Source organism: Martes martes (genome assembly GCF_963455335.1).
Source record: "Martes martes genome assembly, chromosome: 2".
Classification (NCBI taxonomy): Eukaryota; Metazoa; Chordata; class Mammalia; order Carnivora; family Mustelidae; genus Martes; species Martes martes.
Window position 1 is genome coordinate 3,558,713 of NC_137889.1, and position 14,264 is coordinate 3,572,976.

General features: G+C 42.5%; 1 protein-coding gene across 1 annotated transcript in view; it reads right to left on the minus strand.

Annotated features, from left to right (window-relative positions):
* The window catches only part of CSMD1 (CUB and Sushi multiple domains 1), a gene marked incomplete at both ends in the record, with an annotated part of 1,981,616 nt that overhangs the window by 733,491 nt on the left and 1,233,861 nt on the right, over window positions 1-14,264 (minus strand). The gene's annotated exons all lie outside the window — the stretch shown is intronic.

The following is a 14,264-nucleotide window of genomic DNA, read 5'->3' on the forward strand; positions in this document are numbered from 1 at the left end:
GAAATCACCCCAAAGGTTATAGCAGCATTACCTACAAAGACAAACTACTGGCTATAGGGAAGAACCCCAACAATCTGTCAACTGATGAGCAGAGAAAGAAGGGTGTGTGTGTGTGTGTGTGTGTGTGTGTGTGTGATGGAATATTACTGAGCCATAAAAAAGAATGAAATCTTGCTATTACAGTGACATGGATGGAACTAGAGAGTATTATGCTAAGTGAAATTAAGTCAGTCAGAGAAAGATAACTGTTACTCTTTTTTTGATGATTTTTTAAACATTGAACCATGTAAAAACTGTATAGGTGAGATTTGGCTGATGGACCACGGTCTGCTGACCCTTGCTTTGATATATAGAAGGCAATTTGTAAAAATACTGAGCTGATAGATAATTAGATGATGTATATCAAGGTCGTGTAACTAGCTTCGAAAAAACATCTACTTTCTGTACAGATTCATTTTACACAGAATCAAATGTGAGGATTTTTAATAATTATATTATTCATTGCCCATGGTTAGAGCCAAGTCATGCAAATGAGTCACTCCAGAATGGATTAATATGCACGGGTTTCTGAATCTGTCCGTGGAAAATAGCAAATACTCACATCCTCTTTCTTTGGGGTGTTGAGTTGGTGGTTGTTCTATATCAGACATATTTTTGGGAATTGTGAGTTTGGTTCTCTTCCACAGGGCTGTGCTAATCTTAAAGCTGCCATTTAACAGTAAACTTACATTATAAAGTCAATTGTTCCTACACTGCACACGAATTTAAAGGAAGTTGACTAATAGACAAGCCAGTGGATGTTATAATAGATTTACCAAGAACTTGGATGGTTTAGAGAAGATTTAGATGCAAATAATTTAGAAGTAAAGAATTCAACCGATGCCAACTTCTGTGGCATCAGAATGGCACCCAAAGGTGCCCACATCCTAATCTCTAGAGGCTGTGACTACATCAACGTACATGGATAAAGGGGACTTCGAAGATAGGATAAAGTTACAGACCAAGGAGAGATTATCCTGGATTATGGGGGAGCCCAACGTAATCACCAACATGCTTACAAACGGAAGAGGGAGACAGAAGAAGAGAGTCACGGAGAAGAAGGAACCTACCAAGGAGGGCGGGGGATGCATGTGAGAACTGTAACCATGGTGGTTGACCCTGCAAATGAAGGATCCATGAGCCAAGGAATGTGAGTGACCTTACAAAGCTGCAAAAGGCAAAAACATGCATCTCCCCTGGAGCCTTGAGGAGGAACTCAGCCCTACTGACACCTTGATTTTATTCCAGCAGAGTCTCTGTAAGATTTATAACCTATACAACCATAAGATAATAAATTTGTGTTGGTTTAAGCCACCATGTTTGTGTCAACTCGTTATGACCACAATGGAAAACAACCCTTTGAATATATATACTAAATGTTTCATTCTAAAGCATTTAGTCCAGGAAGAGAAGAAATTTAGTAGACCATGTCATCCCTCTAATCTCAGTTTAACACTGTAAAATTATCAGTGACTTAGTATGCATCATCATTGGCTTTTTTTCTCTTAAAAGTCTTCCTTAGTTCTTAGCTCTATGTCTTCAAAGTCTGCTGGATTTGGTTTTCAAATGGACATACACAGTGAGCATAAGATACAAAGCAGAAACATTTTTCAGAAAGGATTTAATAATGACATATATCAACACATGCCTTTGCCTATTAGCTGAGGGTATCTAATGTATTCTTACTTTTTTTTTTAATCCTAAACATAGAAAAACACAGGACAGTAATCTGGAGAAATCAGGGGATTCAAATATATTTGGACTTAAAAAAATAAAGGACACCGCAACGTGACCTGTCAGGAAAGAGTCTTTCCCTCAGAAAGACTCCCCATTCTGAGGGAATGTTAGATGCATTTCATTTCTGGAACATCTCAAACTAGGTCAGAAAACCCATAAAACTTCACAGTGAGAATACTGAGTGGTACCTTTAGACATGGCTAAAGGAATTGATAGTTCTCACTCTTCCCCCCAAGATTGCCAAATTAGACAATCTAATCCACTGGCAAACTCATTTCTTTCAAAGATTCAACAAGGTTTTGCTCCTGCCAACAGTAAAAATAGATGTAGGACCCACAGGGTACTTAAAGTAAAGACGACCTTCTTTGAGCCAAAATAGAACTGACCAGACTGTTCCACTTTCTCCAAATAGCTTTACCATAAATTTCAGGTTTTTATTTATAATCCATCCACAACTTCCTCTCCCACCTAACCTCCCTCAGCCCCACACTTCCCAAGTATAAAATGAGGGGTTTGAGCACGTTGTTCTTCTCAAATATTACAGCCTTGTGTCTGTGACTCATTCATTTTACTTATGTAACTTGAAAAACATGGAGTCAATTTATCGAGATAATTTTCCAAAATGCATTTGGAAATGCTAAAGTTCTCAAGAGAGCTCTGTCTGAGCACTTCTTTGACATTAAGTCAGATTTCTTATGTCTTTAGAAAACCATCATATAAATTGCTGGGAGTTTCTCTGTAGTTAAACCTCTTTAACTGTGATGACTAAGAAGCCAGAAAGCACTAATACCATCAACACAGACTGTAACTCACCCACCCTCCCTAAGGAGCCTGAAGAATTTCATAAACCTTTTACTTCCAAGAGCTGATTGCTTGTCATCCAGAGAAAGTTATTACATCCAGAGAAGTCCTTACATTCTCCTGTGCTCTCATGGACACGTAACCAACATGATTCAGAGGGTGGTGTTCCATTTATCTCTGTTTTATGAAAAGTAAACGGGAGAATCTGATACAAAAAGGGTTCCTGAAATGTCATGTTTCTGATAGAGTGTTATTTGTGTTACTAGGGAACACCACTGTCTTATGAATATATATTGAGTTCATACTGCTATTCTAAGCTTTATTTTAGACTTTGATGAAAGAAACAATGGAAGTTAAAGGTAGTTCCTCAAATGGGAGTTCATGGAAAGAAGAGAGGCAGAAGTCTGTGCATGTGTGTGTGCACAAATAAATATACATATACACAGAAACACGTATAACACAATAGTTATATTGTTGGGGCCGATTCCACGTTAAAACCTGTTAAAACCCTAGGGCCTGCCTGGACCTGCTTAGCCAGGGTGACTCCATGTTGCCTAGGTAGCCATTTTGTTGTTGCCATGTTGCCTAGGTAGCCATTTTGTAGTTTAATAAACGCCTCAGCAGTTAGTGATACCGGTTCCGGGTAACCGTTGCTAAAACACACACCTAAAATAAGGCCAGACAGGTAAAAGACATCCAATCAGCCAAAGCCACACACATAGAGGTCTGCGGTTGTGCCCTATATAAACTAGCCTGTAAGACCAAGGGGGGGTCACTCTCTTCGGAGGCGGCCCTGGCCGGTCAGTCTGACTTCTAATGCTTGGCATAGAATAAAGCTTTATATAACATTCACTTTGTCTCAGTCTCGTTTCTTTGATAATGGACCCAACCATATATGTATATACAAAGATTTCTAGAAATTGATCCCAAAAGTTTTACACCCACACATCTACCCTTTGGGAGAAACAAACCAACCAACGAAAAACCCACCCACCCATAGCCTCTTTAAAATCACGCCACAGAAGAAGACCTCCGCAGGAGAACGATCTTCCTTTCATTACAATCAGTTCACTCTGGCGTTTCTTCCGCTTGCGGCGGCGTTCCTGACCTGCCGTCCCATAGGTCTGCTCTCTCCGGGCCAGTTTCTCTCTCTGGCTTCACTCTTTGCTCAAGGCACGCGTGAAGATTCTCTCAGGTGTAAACACTGATAACCTTCTCCTCCCTCCCTCCCTCCCTCTCTCTCTCTCTCTCTCTCTTTTTTTTTTTTAAGATTTTTATTTATTTATTTGAGAGAGATTGAGAGCAGGAACACAAGCAGGAGGAGTGGGAGAGGGAGACACAGGCTTCCTGCCAGGCAGGGAGCCCGATGTGGGGCTCGAGCCCAGGACTCTGGGATCATGGCCTCAGCCAAAGGCAGATGCTTAACAACTGAGCCCCCAGGTGCCCCGATTCTCCTCCGTCTTGCAAACCTCACCCACTCTTGTGTCTGTGCTCCCCTTGTATATTCTATGCTGTTTACAATAATGATTTCTAGTCTCTTGAGTGTTCTGTCCTCCTTCCAGAACTCTGGCTCCTACTTCCAGGCTCCATACCTTCCCTTTGGTTTCTACAGTGGGATGTGCTTGTCTGTGGTTCAGTCCCCCCATGGAAAGCCCCATCTGTGCTCCTTCCTTCCTCAGGATCTTTGCACATACTGCTCTCTTGCCCTGAGCCAGGACACCCAACCACCCCGGTGCCCTTTCCTCTTCACTGACCTAGTCATTCCTGGTCCTCCTATAAGTTTCAGATTATGGTTCACATTGTCAGGGAAGCCTGACTTGACTGTGAAGTTGAGGTTGTTCCTCCCTGATAATGTCTTCTGGCACCTCTCATGCAGACACTTCAGTGATGTCCTGGTTATTTGTGTGATTATTTACCGAATGGTGGTCTTGCTGGTGGCACAGGAAGCTTCCATTCTCCCCACAGGAACCTTGTGTTATCTTTCTGAAACCTAGCAAAGTGCTGGGCATATAACAGAAGCTCAACACACGTCAGATACCAAAATAGAATAGCAACTTTCACGAAGTGTGCATTACTCTACACAACCCTTCCTGCCACACTGCCAGGCTGGGATGTGTCTGGGTGTAGGTATTGTCTTCATTGGATAAAACATATACCTTCATGGCACTGGAGGAAAGCAAAGAAGGAGAGGAGAATCGGTGCCAGGAAACAGCAGTGGCTCTCTTTGTGCCCCAAGACCAACGTCTCTGCACGCAGATGAACACAGCTCCAGGGTATCAGACCTGCATGGACTCTCCCAAAGCTCCGTGTCTTTGCAACCCGGACAGGAAACCTAGTGTCTCCTCAACTTAAGAACCCCTTAGGATATACAGAGCTGTCACCGTTCACCTGCTCCAGAAATGTCCTCAGCACCCACCCCCAGCTCAGCCTTTGGTGGTCATCAAGCCCTTTGGGCAGATGCTTAGACATAGACACACCATGCATGCCCCATGGGTTTCTGTAAGTGGCAAGCTCTCAGATGTATAATTCTGGCCACACCAAAACAGTCATGACAGCCGTGTATCTAAGGGAGGTATCAGAGCGTGCAACATATCCTCATCTCACAGACACCTTCTGGACCTGAGTGCAAAATTATTCAGACGCTAAGCCGTGGCCTTGCAACCCGGTGATGTCTGCTACATACCTCTGTTCTAACCAGGCATTGCCTGTGCCCTGGCGAAACTGAAACCTTCACTCGTACTGTTGAATAGGTCTCATTCCCTCCCTATGCCCTCATCCACTCTGTGCAACTCTGACGTCAACGGCCCTAGACATAATTCAAATCAACATTACAAATGACCTGCATGTGCCTAACAGCATCCCGGGCCCTGCAGACAGAGCTGGAGCCGGCTTCGGTGCCCAGCGTGCATCAGCAGTGCTGACACAGGGCACATGTCACCAAATGGGGGGTGCAGATTGCCATATGCTCCCACAAGAGGGGCTCTCCACTCTTCCCGGGGGGAAGCCACTCCTACATTGGGTGATGTCTGAGTTGTGACTTGTCAGCTAAGGAGATAACAAGGACCACTGGGAAGAACAATGACAATCTGTGCTGATGCCCACATTCAATCATGCCACACCCTTTTATAAAAATGCTCTCATGACCCTAAGTCAGTCTGAGAAAGAAGTCAACTTTCTTAGCATGGGATTGAAGGTCTTTCCTGACGAGACTCCAACCATCACCTGCCTTATCTCCTGTAAGTTCTTTCCTGAGTCCTGTGCAGCTCACAAGAGACCACGGCTGCTCCCTGGCTGTCCCGTGTGACCGGGCTTCCACGCGTACGCCTCCCGGACTCCCCCATCTGGAACTCTGTAGCTGACTTTTGCCTGTTTACACTCTTCTGAAATTTCAAAGCTTTCAGAAAAGATTTTCCCTCTAAAATTCTTGCCCTTGTTATCGGAGGTATGACCGACCACGCTTGCCTTCACGATCCATCAGAACTTGCTCATGTTCTTCTCCTGGAAAAGGTACGAATCTGTCTGGTATTCTCGGTGGCTGTGCAGATATCTGCTTCCCTGACAAACTGGGAGCCCGTTGAGGGCATCACAAGCATTTTACTAATTTCCCTCATCCTTGCATTACTGTGCATACAGGAAAGTCTCAATAAATCCATATTAAATGGTTTCTATGCTTTTATTTTTCACTCATGACGTGAGAAACTGAACAGCTCCGGGCTGTAAAACGGTCAGAAGTTAAGGTCATTAAGAGACGGCCATTCCTACCTTTCTGCACACAGACATCTCTCTGCCAAGTAGGAATGTCGAATGGGACAGATGTGGCATCTCCTTTGTATTCCTCCTAGAATAACCGTGGGGCCCAAAGCAGTAACGCTGGGCTCACTTAAGACCGTGAGAACATCCGTCTATGTCAAGGAAGGAGCAGGAGGAAGACAATTGAGTCTATTAGAGATGGGGCAGAGGGGCCCAGGACAGACAAGAGGGACTTGAGAGAGGGTCATGAACATGTCCATGACCTCAGCAAGCCAAGCATTAGGAATTAACCCAAAGGTCAAGCAAAAAGGATCATTTGGGAGAGAAAGTGACAAATCCTGTCCTCTAACGCTTTTAAGGACTAAATGTCAGGGAATTGCTCGGAATAAAGCCCAGGAATCGGCTCAGACAGACGAGTAATAGGATAAGACAGTCAAGGGGCAGCGGGCTCTGACACCATTCCTCCGTGGGAAGTCCTCTGGGCCCCATGGCCACCCTCCAGACAGGGGGAGGAGGCCCACCCAGGAAAGCAGCATCACCTGCTGGACGCCATCTCCCTCCTAGACTGAAGAGTGGCCCCACCCTACCCGGGGTACGCCCTTCAGGGCAGGGGGAACTGGTCCACCGGCGGTGCAAGGTCATATCTGAATTACAGGTCTCGGTGGCAGCAGACTAGTCTGGATCGAAGTCAGTGACCTGGAAAACGAAACCTCCAGTACCTTTTTCTAATCCTCTGCTCTGTCCAATGTCCTGGTGGGTTGTTTTATAACTATCTGTGAAGACAGGTGTCTGGGTTTTGCCAACAGGGAAAACGTTCTTTGTCTCCTGTATTACTTGGACTTTCAAAACAGTTAACACTTGGTGCTAGACATGGACGAATATCAGTATCATTTTCTAATAATTAAAAAAGACATTGTCTACAGATTTCCGTAATAAACACATGCACAGTCAATACGTGAAGACCAGCAACAACAACAGTAGCAAAAGGAAAAATCGTTTTGATTTCCAGATCACTGATCATTTTCTCTTTGATATTTTTAGCATATGTGTTTTTTAGGACATTGTCAAAACTGTTTTCCCCTTCATCATGGGGTAAGATGAATCTTGAGCTGTACATGGTCCCATGATTGGGGTTGGTAGTTGTGAATTTGCTCCTTCCAGCCATTCTAGAAAAGATACATAATCACCTTACTGGTACATAAAGCAAGTTTATGTATCACACATTTCTGGCACAGTCTTAGCAATGGTAGGGCTTGTCCTAAGCTTTGCCAATAATTTCACTTAAAAAAGTATTCTCATGAATATTAATCTAACATAAAATCACACAGGCTTTAGGAAATGTGGACCATAGAGATACTAAATGCATTCTTTTTCACAGGACCGACTTGGCATTTCATTGCTGTTGGTTAATCATTCCAAGCAAATTAACCCATCTATCCCCTCAGACAGTCACATTTCCTTGGGGTGAGAACATTTAAAATCGACTCTTCTAGCAACTTTCAAGTAAATCATATTGTCTTGTTAACTACAGTCATTATGCTGTATACTGGTCTTCAGAAATTATTCATTCTATCATTACAAGGTTAGACCCTTTGGCAAACCTCTCCCTAGGTTCCCCTCCCCAGACCCTGATGACCACCATTCAATCTGTTTCAGAGTTTGGCTTTTCTCTGTTCCACATAAAAGTGAGATCAACGGTATTTCTCTTCCTGTGTCTGGCTTACTGGGCTCAAGACAATGTTTTCAGGTTCATCATTTCATGGTCTTATAGGCGATAGAGCCATTCATCCACCCAGGACTGTGATGTGTTTGTTTGACTTGGAATAGCTATCATTCCTCCCATTTTACAGATGAGGAACTAAGCCTCTAGATATGGAGTATGGTTCTGGACTTAGCATACAGTCCTTGACAGGTATATTTACCTAATGATTGTTGACTAGTGAGTTGACGGACTTTTAAATTTTTGAGGACGCACATCAGTCCAAGTCTGTGGGACTCTGGGAATAGGTCAAAGACAAATCATATCCCAATTTACAACCCCTCTGCCCACTGAGCCAGATTCCAACTGCTTCTTGAAAAGGTACAAGAGCTCAGGTGACAGGTGAGTCTGGGTGACCTCAGAGGACTTGCTACCAGAAAACTTCAAGCCAGCCTCCTTGTTCAGTCAGGCAGGACACGTTGCTCTGCCCTCGCACCGAGCAAGGGTTGGTGACCTCCATCCCTCTTCCCCGTTAGCTGTCCTCCTTGCTGGTAGGATTCAATATCTCATTTAAGCCATTTAACTCAAGAAGCATCCTTAGGATTGTGAGTCTATTTCTAGGCTGATGGTGGAAGGAATGCCACAAGAGAATTTCATATTGTTGCAAATGGCAGGATCTCCTTCACGGCGGAGTGCTGTTGCATTGCATGTAGCCTGTACTTATCCTCACACACATTGCATATGTGTATCCACACACACTGCCTGCATGTGCTGCCTATGTATGTATGAATCTATGCATATCACTTTATCCAAGGAGAGCCTGCCTGGTCCCTATAGCATTTCACCCATCTGTTATGTGCTGAAGGAGGGTAAACAGCACAGGAGGCCATGTGGCTTCTCTGCCAGCCTATTGACACCACACCTGAAGAACACGGTTGCTTTTATACCAGGAATGGCATTTGTTTTGAAAGTCAGTGTGGATAAGTAGAGTGGGAGGCACTCATTAACCATACAATGGTTCCTTATTAATAACTATAGAGTTCAATTGATTAAAATTGAAGTTCAATTGATTAAAAATCAATGAATACATATGTTGACTCTTGTCATTTTTCTATAAACTTTTAAATATCTGTAGAGATGATAGTGAGACTCTACCCCCTTGAAGGCAATTATTCTAATTTAATTTAAATCTTCACTGTGATTCTTCCCTGTAAGTCAGTAACAAGATAAACCATAGTCAAATATTGGTCTGTACCTACAATCGTCTTGAGAAGAACTGAAATATTATTAAAAGAAAGTTGTACCAAATTGAATAAAAATATCTATTAACTATTATATTTAAAAAGCATTCACTTTAAAAATATTGATGAGCTTGAGAGAGGCAAGATGGTGGCAGAGTAGCAGACTGAAATGACATCAGATCCCAGGAGGTCAGCTAGACAGGTATCCAATCATTCCAAACACCTACAAACCCAACAGGAGATCGAAGAGAAGAGCAGCGATTCTAGGAACAGAAAATCGACCACTTTCTGGAAGGTAGGACGTGCGGAGACGTGAATCTGAAGCCTCGGGAAGATAAACTGTGGGGGGGAGGGGCCGGCTCCCGGCAAGCGGGGGGAGCAGCGAAGCACAAAATCAGAACTTCTATTATCTGCTCCATGGAGGGACATCGCTCCAGGGACTAAGCAGGGGTGGGGCCCTCGCGGGGACAGCAAGGCCTCAGGACCTGCAGAGTCACAGAAGGATGGGGGTGTCTGAGTGCGGCAGTGCTCGCAGGGATCAGAGAGGGGACGCCGGCAGCAGAGACGGAGCCGAGGAGTGAGCTCTCCGCTCTCGGGGTTACCTTAAACCCTGACCTGTGGCACAGGTGGGGGCTGTGCAGGGACCCCACAAGTGGCAGATGTGGGGAGACTCACCTTCCTGCTCTGGGAGAAGCAGCGCTGCAGGAATCTGCTGGGTTTGGAGACTCCAAACAGGCCGCGCGCCAGAGACAGAGATGCTTGGTCACAGGCCGGGTGAGCTCGGAGCGCGGCGGAGACCAGGGAGACGGGAGGCACTGACGGCTCATCTCCGAGAGCGCACTGAGGAGTGGCCCGAGCTCTCGGCTCCTCCAGCCAGAGACTGGGCAGCCGCCATCTTCGTTCCCGCCCTCCGGACTCTACGGAAAGCGCTCAGGGAACAAAAGCTCCGAGAGCGAACCGAGCGGATGACTTAGCCCGGCCCCTGGCAAGGGCGGCGCAGTTCCGCCTCCGGCAAAGACACTTGAGAATCCCGGCAAGAGGCCCCTCCTGCGGGAGATCGGCAAGACCAGCCAGCCACGGCCAAGCTCACTGATCAAGGAGAACAGAGGAACCCCAGCGGGGAAAGCAACCCGTAGAAGTCATGGCTTTTTCCCGATGATCCTTTAGTCTTGCAAAATTAAATTTCTTTCATTTTATTATTTTTCTTTTTCTATTTTTTTTTACATTTCCTCTTTCCTCTTTTAACGTTTTTTAACTAGTTTATTTTAACAATACCTTTCTAAAAAATCTTTTTAAACCTTCATTGTTGTAGTCATATTTTATCCCTTTATTGTATTTAACCTTATTTTTTATATACATATAGGTGGGTTCTTTCCTAAAAAAAACATTGGGATACAATTTCTTCTAATAGATCAAAATATACCCTAATGTAGCACATGGCTTTGTTCTAATCTCCAGCCTGAGCTCATTCCCTCCTCTTTTTTTTTTCTTTTTCTAACCGACTTATCAATTCTTTTTTAGAATTCTTTTTAAAATTTACATCTTTACAGTCATATTCCATCTCTTCATCGTATTTACCCTTATTTTTTTGTGCGTGTATATATATATATATATATATAAGTTTTTCTTTCTTTAAAATTTTGAGAAGTAGTTTCTTCTAAGAGACCAAAATACACCCAAAATCAAGTGGGTGCCTCTGTTCTATTCACCAGTCATGTATAAATATATATATGTGTGTATATATATATATATATATAATTTTTTATTTTTTTAATTTTTGTCTCCCCCCCTTCCTTCTCCCCTCAGTTTTGGATCTCTTCTGATTTGATTAGTGTACATTTTTCTGGGGTCTTTGCCACCTTTTTAGTATTTTATTCTCTCATTCATATATTCTTTTTTATTTTTAAGATTTTATTTATTTATTTGGCAGGCAGAGATCACAAGTAGGCAGAGAGGCAGGCAGAGAGAGAGAGAGAGGAAGGGAAGCAGGCTTCCCGCTGAGCAGAGAGCCTGACGCGGGGCTCGATCCCAAGACCCTGGGATCATGACCCGAGCCAAAGGCAGAGGCTTTAATCCACTGAGCCACCCAGGCGCCCCTCTTGTTCATATATTCTTATCAGAATAAAATGACAAGGTGGAAAACTCACCACAAAAAAAAAAAAAAAAAAAGAACAGGAGGCAGTACCAAGGGCTAGGGACCTAATCAATATGAACATTGGTAATATGTCAGCTCTAGATGATTCTGAAGGTGCTAGCTGGGCTCAAAAAAGGCATGGAAGATATTAGAGAAACACTTTCTGGAGAAATAAAATCCCTTTCTGGAGAAATGAAAGAACTAAAATCTAACCAAGTTGAAATAAAAAAAAAAAAAACTATTAATGAGGTGCAATAAAAAATGGAGGCTCTTACTGCTAGGATAAATGAGACATAAGAGAGAATTAGTGATATAGAAGACCAAATGCCAGAGAATAAAGAAGCTGAGCAAGAGACAAAAACTACTGGACCACGAAGGGAGAATTCGAGAGATAAGAGATACCATAAGACGCAACAATGTTAGAATAATTGGGATTCCAGAAGAAGAAGAAAGAGAGACAGGGGCAGAAGGTATATTGGGACAAATTATAATAGAGAATTTCCCTAATATGGCAAAGGAAACAAGCATCAAAATCCAGGAGACACAGAGAATCCCCCTCAAAATCAATAAAAATAGGTCCACACCTCGTCATCTAAGAGTAAAACTTACAAGTCTCAGTGACAAAGAGAAAATCCTGAAAGCAGCTCAGGACAAGAAGTCTGTAACAGACAATGGTAGAAATATCTGATGGGCAGCAGACTTATTCACAGAGACCTGGCAGGCCAGAAAGGACTGGCATGATATATTCAGAGCACGAAATGAGAAAAATATGCAGCCAAGAATACTATATCCAGCTAGGCTATCATTGAAAATAGGAGAGATTAAAAGCTTCCAGGACAAACAAAAATTAAAAGAATTTGCAAACACCAAACCAGCCCTATAGGAAATATTGAAAGGGGTCCTCTAACCAAAGAGAGATCCTAAAAGTAGTAGACCAGAAAGGAATAGAGACCATATACAGTAACAGTCACCTTACAGGCAATACAATGGCACTAAATTCATATCTTTCAATAGTTACCCTGAATGTAAATGGGCTAAATGCCCCAATCAAAATACACAGGGGACCAGAATTGATAAAAAAACAAAACCCATCAATATGCTGACTACAATCAACTTATTTTAGACCCAAAGACAACTCCAGATTGAAAGCGAGGGGGTGGAGAACAATTTATCATGCAAGTGGACATCAAAAAAAAAAAAAAAAAAGCTGGGGTGGCAATCCTTATATCAGATCAATTAGATTTTAAGCCAAAGACTATGATAAGAGATGAAGAAGGGCACTATACCATCCTTAAAGGGTCTGTCCGACAAGAAGATCTAACAATTTTAAATATCTATTCCCCTAACGTGGGAGCAGCCAACATATAAATCAATTAATATCAAAATCAAAGAAACATATCTACAATAATGGTAGGGGACTTTAACACCCTTATCACTGAAATAGACAGATCATCCAAACAAAAGATCAACAAGGAAATAAAGGCCTTAAATGACACACTCGACCATGGACATCACAGATATTTTCAGAACATTCCATCCCAAAACAACAGAATACACATTCTTCTCTAGTGCACATGGAACATTCTCCAGAATAGATCACATTGGTCACAAATCAGGTCTCTACTGGTACCAAAAGATTGGAATCATTCCCTGCATATTTTCAGACCATGATACTCTGAAGCTAGACCTCAATAACAAGAGGAAATTTGGAAAGAACTCAAATACATGGAGGCTAAAGAACATCCTCCTAAAGAATGAATGGGTCAACCAGGAAATTAAAGAAGAATTTAAAAAAAAATCATGGAAACAAATGAAAAGGAAAACACAACTGTTCAAAAATCTTTGGGATGCAGTAAAGGCAGTCCTGAGAGGAAAGCATATATAGCAATATAAGCCTTTCTCAAGAAACAAGAAATGTCTCAAACGCACAACCTAACCCTACACCTAAAAGAGTTGGAGAAAAAACAGCAAATACAGCCTAAACCCAGCAGGAGAAGAGAAATAATAAAGATCAGAACAGAAATCAATGAAACAGAAACCAAAAGAATAGTAGAGCAGAACAATGAAACTAGGTGTTGGTTCCTTGAAAGATTTAATAAGATTGATAAACCCCTGGCCAGATTTATCAAAAAGAAAAGAGAAAGGACCCACGTTAAGCAACTATATGCCCGCAAATTTGACAATCTGGAAGAAATGGATGCATTCATACAGACACAAAAACTACCAAAACTGAACCAGGAAAAATAGAAAACATGAACAGACCCATAACCTGTAAGGAGATTGAAGCAGTCATCAAAAATCTCCAAACAAACAAGAACCCAGGACCAGATGGCTTCCCAGGAGAATTCCACCAAAGATTTAAAGAAGAATTAATTCCTATTCTCCTGAAACTGTTCCAAAAAATAGAAATGGAAGGAAAACTTCCAAACTCATTTTATGAGGCCAGCATCACCTTGATCCCAAAACCAAAGACCCCACCAAAAAGGAGAATTACAGACCAATATCCTTGATGAACACAGATGCAAAAATTCTCACCAAAATATTAGCCAGTAGGATCCAACAGTACATTAAAAGGATTATTCACCATGAACAAATGGGATTTATTCCAGGGCTACAGGGCTACATCCGCAAATCAATCCATGTGATACAATACATTAATAAAAGAAAGAACAAGAATCATATGATACTCTCAATAGATGCTGGAAAAGCATTTGACAAAGTACAGCATCCTTTCTTGATCAAAACTCTTCACAGTGTAGGGATAGAAGGAACATACCTCAGTATCATCAAAGCCATGTATGAAAACCCACAGCAAATATTCTCAATGGGGAAAAAGTGAGAGCATTTCCCTAAGGTCAGGAAC